General features: G+C 44.7%; 1 pseudogene; it reads right to left on the bottom strand.

The window, feature by feature from the left end:
- Positions 1-3,245: 3,245 nt before the first annotated feature.
- The window catches only part of LOC147894021 (uncharacterized), a 7,972-nt pseudogene continuing 3,189 nt past the window's right edge, over positions 3,246-8,028 (bottom strand).

An 8,028-nucleotide genomic window follows, 5' to 3' on the forward strand; every position in this document is an offset into this window, starting at 1 on the left:
ATTTTCTTTTGAAATTTAAATAAAAAGTTGTAAATCTTGGCGAAACTTTAAATTTTTTCACATAAAACTTTCAAATCTTGGCAAATTTTTCAAACCTTTATTTTTTTAAGGACATACAAACTTTCAACACCAATATAAAAGTTTCGCTTCTTAATGAAACTAATAGGAAAAAAATCATCCGAGGAGATGATTGTGGAGCTCAGAGGTCATCAGTGATGTTAGTGATCATGTAAGAGGTGCCTACTTAAGGACCTCACCTTTCTTCATTCCATAAGCAAGAATTCTGAGTTTGTATTCACTCCATGCTTTCTTTTTAGTTTACCAACACGAGGCACGTCCAAAGTTTTGAGATCTACTCTATATCTTGCCTCTCCACAAGTAGGGCACTCTCTTGCATCCTTATGTAGTCCACGAAACAAAATGCAATCATTGACGCATGCATGGATGCGCTTGTAATCTAATCCTCCAAGAGAGGTCACATGTTGCCTTGCCATATCTCTTGAGGTCGGTAATTTATTCTCCCTTGGAAGCATTTTACACAATAGCCTACACGTGAAGACCATAAATGAGGAAAAGCATTCGAGTAATTGACCCACTAGCATAATTCACCATGTTTGCAAAATAGAATTTAAAGCTTACTTGAGTAATGCATTCAAACTTGCATTGCTCCATCCATAGATGGTTTGCAAGTTTAGTAACTCAAGGGAGGCATGTAAAATAGAGAAAGTGCACCCCTAAAATAGTGGAGTCGATGCTACGGTAAAAAGATCGTTCTGCTCCATGCTATTATCCCTCCCTTCGGATTGATGGACATATAAATCCCAAACCATATCATCAAACACCTCCTTTTCCACGGCTTCATGAGGTAATGGTGGAGGGCTACTATCACCATCACTCAGTGCATCTGTAACGATCCCTCCTGAAGATCCAACCTCATATCGCCAACGCTTCGCGTCCTCACGGCGAGAATAGGGCAATATATGCGGGTGTGGCACTGCATCCTGTATCAAATTAAAACGAGATCATAACTCAAACATATGAATACCCATAGGTCCTGGACCCCGCTGCACCGTCGTTCATGGATACTGTGATCCTCACACCCCTTCCTGGGCCACTTCTCCTCAACACGGTTTCAGCACCTCCCGGGGTGCGTCTCCACTCCCAAATAGTTACCGCTACCCTACAACACATCTTGGGCAAAACCCTCTTGTATCCTAGCCTATCGATGAAGGCACACAGGCTCATGGGCCTACACAACACCTGGCCTTCCTTGGATAGGAACCCCAATTTACAGTTCATACGGAATGCCCACTGCGTGACATTCCACCTTCATCCCAACTTGCCTAGAAGGTTACAACATGGTTCACACATATTTACAATGGTATGGAGGGCATGGGCCGCTCACTGTTCCCCACTCACTTTCATGTGCACTCACACCCTTCCCACGCTTTGCTTTCCAGTGCATGCATGCCCACACAAGTGCACCACGACATCACAACCCGTAAAATGGACCACTTACAAGAAAGTACTAGATAGAGTGCCAAATTGTGGCTTGATAACGCTTGATTGCAAGAAAGAGTGTTTACAAGCAACTGAGCACACAATTGCATGTTTAGGTTTTCTTGATGAATGCAATCACATGCAAGGAGACCACCTTCCATATACTCTCCATGGCTCCAAAAGAGCTTGAGCTTCATCTCAAGCATGGAGTTTTCAAAACCAAAAGCCTAACCCAAACAAGATTGACTTGAGAGGGTGGCCACGCGATGCACACAAGAGCCTAACCTCGATTCAGGAACACCTTAAATGAGTGACCACACACCCGCTAGCTACCTCAATGTCAAACTTTGCCATCTCCTCATAACGGGGGGCAAAAGATGACGTGACATAATATTGTTACACACAGATGAATATTTACAATGCAATATTTTTACAAACGCCTTAAGCGCGCAAATAACATTTAAACATCATACATATCAGTGCCTTAGCATAGCACTTGTTTTGATTGGAAGCACAAGTCCATGCCCGCATACATGATCTTGAGTGCATACGATCGGGGGAGTTTGGAATCAAAACACAAACAAGAGAGTGTCTCTTGGCCAAGACTTCCACCCCGCGTAAAGTGTATGGTCTAGACGTGCTGCGGCGCTGGGCCAGAATTTCCAACCCACCCACAACATCACTTTCTAAGAATGCCCCAATGGCAGGATGTATGCCATTGAAGCACCGATGACAAGGTATGTTACACCAAGCCAATCTTTCCAACTTGCCTGCAGCCTCACGTTGGCGGAATGCCCCAACGATGGAATATATGCCATTGAAGCGCCCATGACGAGGTATGCCACACTAGGCTAGTCTTTCCAACCCGCATGCAGCATAACATTTGGCGGCTCAGTCCGCCGGATCTGTTCTACTGAAGTACCTGTTCTGGACGTTGCCTCAAGCCCCTATGTGAGACTCGAGAGCAATATCTCTCTAAGTAGCCTAGTTGACTTGATGTACTAGTTTGGAGCAGGCGCTTCTATCCTCTCACTTGGACCAACTGCCCGGTACACGATCATGCTCACTTCTATCCCCAGGTGAGGCATCCAATCGCTTCGGTGGCCGGACTTTCCATCCAACCCTCATCAAATTGTTAGTGTGCCCTTGAGGCAAGATCAACATTATGAAGCTCTATTTTCCCTTTACTATCTTAGCCCTCAGCTTCACTTCTTCACGTTTCTAGACCGCTATTCTACGTGCAATTCTTGACTTCCTACACCAACTCGCGGTCCTATGGTTTCTTGGTCCCCGCTCTCTGACTGCCCTTCTATGGTCATTCCCATGCTACGTGTCGTCGTTTTGCTCACCCTTGGTAGCATCCCAATCCACGTTCCAATTCTCTATCATTCCTCTTTCCCTTGGCCAGTCTCCTCTTCATGGTTCATGCCATGAGCCTCATGACAACTCCGCTTTTGCCTCCTGGTCTACCGACCACATGTCCTATTTCATCCTATCACATGTTCATCCTATACCTCTATGCTTAGATCTTGATCTGCATCGTGTTCCCTTTGTCATGACCAGAACAGCTGCCTCCTCATCATGGTACCCACTCTGCCCGTTCTTTGTGTAGCTATGTTCACGTTAACCTTGGGCAGTTGCACTGCACTCCGAGGCCCACCGCTTCATGACCTCATCCTTCTGATGGTCCTGCCCTCACGTTTCACATCTAGACACGGTTCCTCCTGATCCACGGTCTCTACCCACTATACATCATCCTTTGGGCTCATAGTGCCCACCTGTTGCCCTTGCTTCTGTTCCCTTGGGCTCGCGGCGCCCATTTGTTCATCTTGTTTCTGTTCCCTTAGACTCACAGTGCCCACCTGTTCATCCCTTCTCTTCTGATCCCTTGGGCTGGTGGCGCCCACCTGTTCTTCACTTTGCTTCCGTTCCCTGTGGCCTTGCTTGCCGCTCTGCACTTGCGTACCACAACCTTTTTCACTGTTCTTCCTTGGCTTTAGAAGTGACTCGAAAGCTATGAACATGACTCGCTAGAATGTGGCCGAGGCATTACAAAGGCCGAATGGCATGACTCTATATGCAAAAATACCCCATTCTGTAGTAAATGCTATTTTTTATTGGTCTTTAGGAGCGATTTGCAGTTGGTTATAGCCACTAAAGCCATCCAAGAAGCTATATATTTCAGAACCTGCCACCTTTTCCAACACTCTTTTTGTTAAGGGTAGGTGATAGTGAACCCTAATTGTGGTGACATTCACATTTTTTAAGTTTACACATATTTTGAGCTTCTTGTTGCATTTAGGCACAATGAAAAAAGTGAAACCCAATCAGTGTGCTCTATCCTATAGATGAATCCAGCATCTAGGAGTTTTTCCAGCTCGTCATAAACCATGGTCATGCCATATTTAGGATTTGTGTGATAAGGTCCACATACCTTAGGGTGAGCACCTTCCCTTATAGGTATCATGTGTATTGCCACTTCTAGTGAAATTCCTTTCATATCTTTGTATGACCATGCTAGGCAGTCATGGTATTCCATTAGGAGGGCTTTGAGTTTGGCTTCATCTTCTTGTCGAAGTTGTTTCCCAATGAAAACCAGTTTTTCTTCCTCCCCTTCAAGGGCGAGGTTTATTGTGCATGTTTTTGTTGATCCCTCATAGATTGGAGTTTCTCCAATGCTATCGATTTCTTGAACTTCAGATTCTCTTAGTGGTCTTGGCATTGCTATTGGTGCACTGCCACGTGTAATTCTTGAAGTATTCCAGCACTTCTCGGAGATCGGCCTCTGATGGTGTTGAACTAACCTGACATGTGTCATGTGTACTGGGTGGCATAGTTGCATTTACTAATTGGTTAGGCTCTTCTTGATTGTCTTTTTCTGAAGTCTCTTGATCGAGCTTCATCTGTACATGTGGCTTATATTTTCAAAACTTCTTACGTTGGGAACTGTGGGGTAACTTTTTCACTAGTAAGGTGTTTCCAAGTACAGGTTCATTTGCTGCGCATACTCCTTCCCAGTCCCTCAGGGGACCATTCAAAAGGTGGTGGTTTTGATTTTGTGGCAAAGTACAATTTGATGATTCTTGTTTGGACTCGTTTGTATCCAGTTATTGACATTGCTTTGTGAGTTACCTGCTATGCCATGCTGTTGCAAGGGAGCTTATTTGCTTGAAATTGTTGTTGAAGATGTGTCATCCAATGCTCTAGGCATAATTGGTTTAATAGCTCCTGTTCCCACATTCACCCTAACTGCGGTGTCTTGATTCTAGATTGTCAGTCTATCAGTTCGCCAATCATGGAGAACTGATGCTTCCCATAACCAAGGACGTCCCAGTAAGATTTGATAGGATTTTTGGGGGAGATCCAAGCTTGTGAATTGAAGGGAAAAGCAGACTCCTGCGATCTTTTTGGACATGCCATTCACTATTCCCAAGGGTTTAGCCTGAGAATCATCAGCAAGACGTATGTTGAAATTAGCCTTTTGCATTGGTGGGAGACCCCATTCTTCCTAAAGCTCCTTTGATAGGACATTTACACCTGCTCCACCATCCACTATGGCTTGGACTTCATTATATGCCTTGTGGATTAAAGGCACATTAATGTTGCATATGTCATCTCTCTCACCCATCTACACAAGGATATCTTCGATGTCGTTCATAGGTAGAGGGGGATTTGTGAGTTCAATCCATCCTTTGAAACTCTCCCAGAGATTGGGACATATCTGTAGGAGGATTCCGATGGGAATTGACATAGGGCAATTCAAATTCTATAGAGTGCGGCTCCTTCAAGTTGACATGGTGGTACATTATGTTGTGGAGTTTGTTGTTGGAACAAAGGCTCGAGTACAATATCAATACTTTGTGGGGCCAAGTCATGGATTGGGTCTTGAGCTTTTTCTCCACCTCAAATTGAGCTTGTTTGTTTTGTACCCATTGTTAAAGTGCCTGAAAAGGAGCCTTCTCCACCTCTGCATTTGGGTCTGGAGCTGCTTTTGTTTGAGGCTTGGGAGTTGATGTGGATGAGCTTAGCTACTCATTGCTTGGCGGAGGTGGAGGCACTTGTGCTTTCTTTTTAAGAAATTGCTTAGGTTGGATTGGAATGTTAGGGTCCTTGGTGGCCTCTTTCTGTTGGCATGTAATTACATTTACAGGTTGTGATATTACACTTGCCGGACCCAAACTTTGATGGTCCACCCCAATGATGCCGATTGGGATGTCAAGCTTAACTTCTATTTGTTTTGGGACCTTATTTTTCATGGGACAATCCATACAGTCATGTCCTATGCTGCAATCTCTATAGAGGGGTTGGAAAGTAGATGGGCTACCATGATGTAGGTACTCTACGATCCGATGATTGGTGCGCGATATGTGTTGGGACATACTTGATTTGCATAAATTGGTATTAGACCCTCTGCACCTTCTACATAGTATACTGGGTACTCTGCTTCATACTCAAATGGCAAGTCTACTTCGTCCGTTTGTAATTGATGTATTGGAACTGCCTGAGGAGCTAGATTTGGTGCTCTTGGATATGGTCGTGGATTCGGATTCTTGAGTAGTTGTGGGACTTGTGTCCAAACGGGAACAGGATTCAGCCTTGAAGCTGGGGGTGCTTGTGCAACTGCCGGTTGCCTGTATACTGGCATGGGTGCCGCTTGGTATTGTTGAGGTCGAGGTGGGTTGTTGCGCATGTTGAAGATGCAACTGTTCTCATCATGGCCGCCGATGATGCAAATATGGCACCAAAACCTTGGTGGTGTATTTGCTTGTGCAGTGATCCTAGCTCTTAGGACCGGGCACTCATTTGCTATATGATTGGCCATGAAGTGTGGACACTAGAAATTTTCTTGCCATGGATATGTCTGAGTTGGCGGCTGAGATAAGTGCAGCTTTTGTTCCATGGCCTGCATCACGTCTTCTTTCAGCTTCAAGGTCATGGCCTCTAGGCGATCTTCATTTGATATTTTGAGAGGGGACTTGGATTTACCTTTTTTCAAGCACTTATCTCATGTACGAGATCTGCCGTCATCACTGCTAGTGTCTGAGTCGGTCATGCCATCCTTGATGTCAATGGCTACTGCATGAGCAACACTGAATGTTTCATAGCTGCTAATTTTTTTCAAATCCTTTTGGATTTTCTTTCTTAGTCCTGCAATGAACCATACCGCGAGGTACTTTGCATCTGGGGGTGGGTCACATTTGGCGATTACGCAAGTATGTGCATACGTCTTCTCGGTGGCCTTGTTTGATCTTGCTTAGTTGGAGAGCGAGATCATCTTGTAGCCTCTTCATTTGAAAGCATCATTTGAATTTTGTTTGAAGTAGGTCCCATGTGGCGTGCTCTTCCACTTGAAGATCTAGGTACCATTCAGGTGCTTCATCAATTAAGGCCATGTGAAACCAAGCCACCTTGGTTTCATGGGGATTGATCTGCACCTGCTCGGCATGTGGCATCAAAATGCTGGAGGAATCGGGCTGGATCTCCCCTACCATTATATTTGGAAAATTCTTGTTTTCCCAAGGGGCATCTGCCTTGATTGTTATTATTTTTTAGATTAAAGAAATTGTCAGCCTCTGCATCGAGTTCAATATCCCCATCATTATCGCGACGGCATCTAGCCGTATTGTGGCATGGAGTTAAAAACAATGATTGAATGTGAGGGGGGATTCGGGGTAGAGGATTGGGAGGGGCGGTGGTTACAGCAGAGTTGTATGTAGATTTGGCGAGCATTGGAGTCTGAGGTGTTGGCCGGAACGTAGCTGCATGTAGATTGGGCAAGATTTGCAAAGGGTGTCTCAGTGGATGAAGTTTTGTTGCGAGGGTTAGAGTGGTGTTAGTTTGTGTAGGGACCGTTGTGTTAATAGTGTGCCTAATATTGTCCTATGTGTGTAGGGAACTATGCCGGTGCAGACGGATCGTTAATCGGAGGTCACGGCGTGAAGATATGAACAAATTTGTGCAAAATGAGGCCCACACTGGGGCACAAATGAGCGAGTTCTAGTGATGCCTAAATGGGGTGCAGTGGGATGGAAAAATACCCCATAACGTGGTGTTTTTGTGTGTGAAATTTGGGTTCAGACGGGGTTTAGTTTGGGTCCCAAACGGATGAGATACGAGGGGTTAAAGTAGGGGTAAATTTTACTTTTTATTGAGGGGGTCCTAAGGGTGGTGTAAATGGACTTTAAGTCCAACTGAGGGGTTGGAACCATGTTAATCTAGTTAGGTTAACTAACCTATATCCTCTGAGTTACTATAACTAGGAGGTTAACCTAACTAAGTTGACTAACTACAGCTAGTTATACTAACTGAAGTGTAGTTCGACTAACCTAATTGTTATTAACTAACTGAGGTTAAACTAACCTATCTAACCTAACCTAACGTAGCTTAACTAACCCAAATAACCTAACCTAACCTAGGTGAAAACTAACCTAACCTAACTACCCTAACCTAAGGTTAGTGTTAGGTTAGTTTTCTTTTTAATAGTAACTGTGTGGGGGGGGGGCTTCCCTAGCAGCGGTGCGGGGGGGA

This window comes from Dipteris shenzhenensis, chromosome 15 (genome assembly GCF_047967505.1).
Source record: "Dipteris shenzhenensis isolate YYH24624 ecotype China chromosome 15, Dip_SZ_1.0, whole genome shotgun sequence".
Classification (NCBI taxonomy): domain Eukaryota; kingdom Viridiplantae; phylum Streptophyta; class Polypodiopsida; order Gleicheniales; family Dipteridaceae; genus Dipteris; species Dipteris shenzhenensis.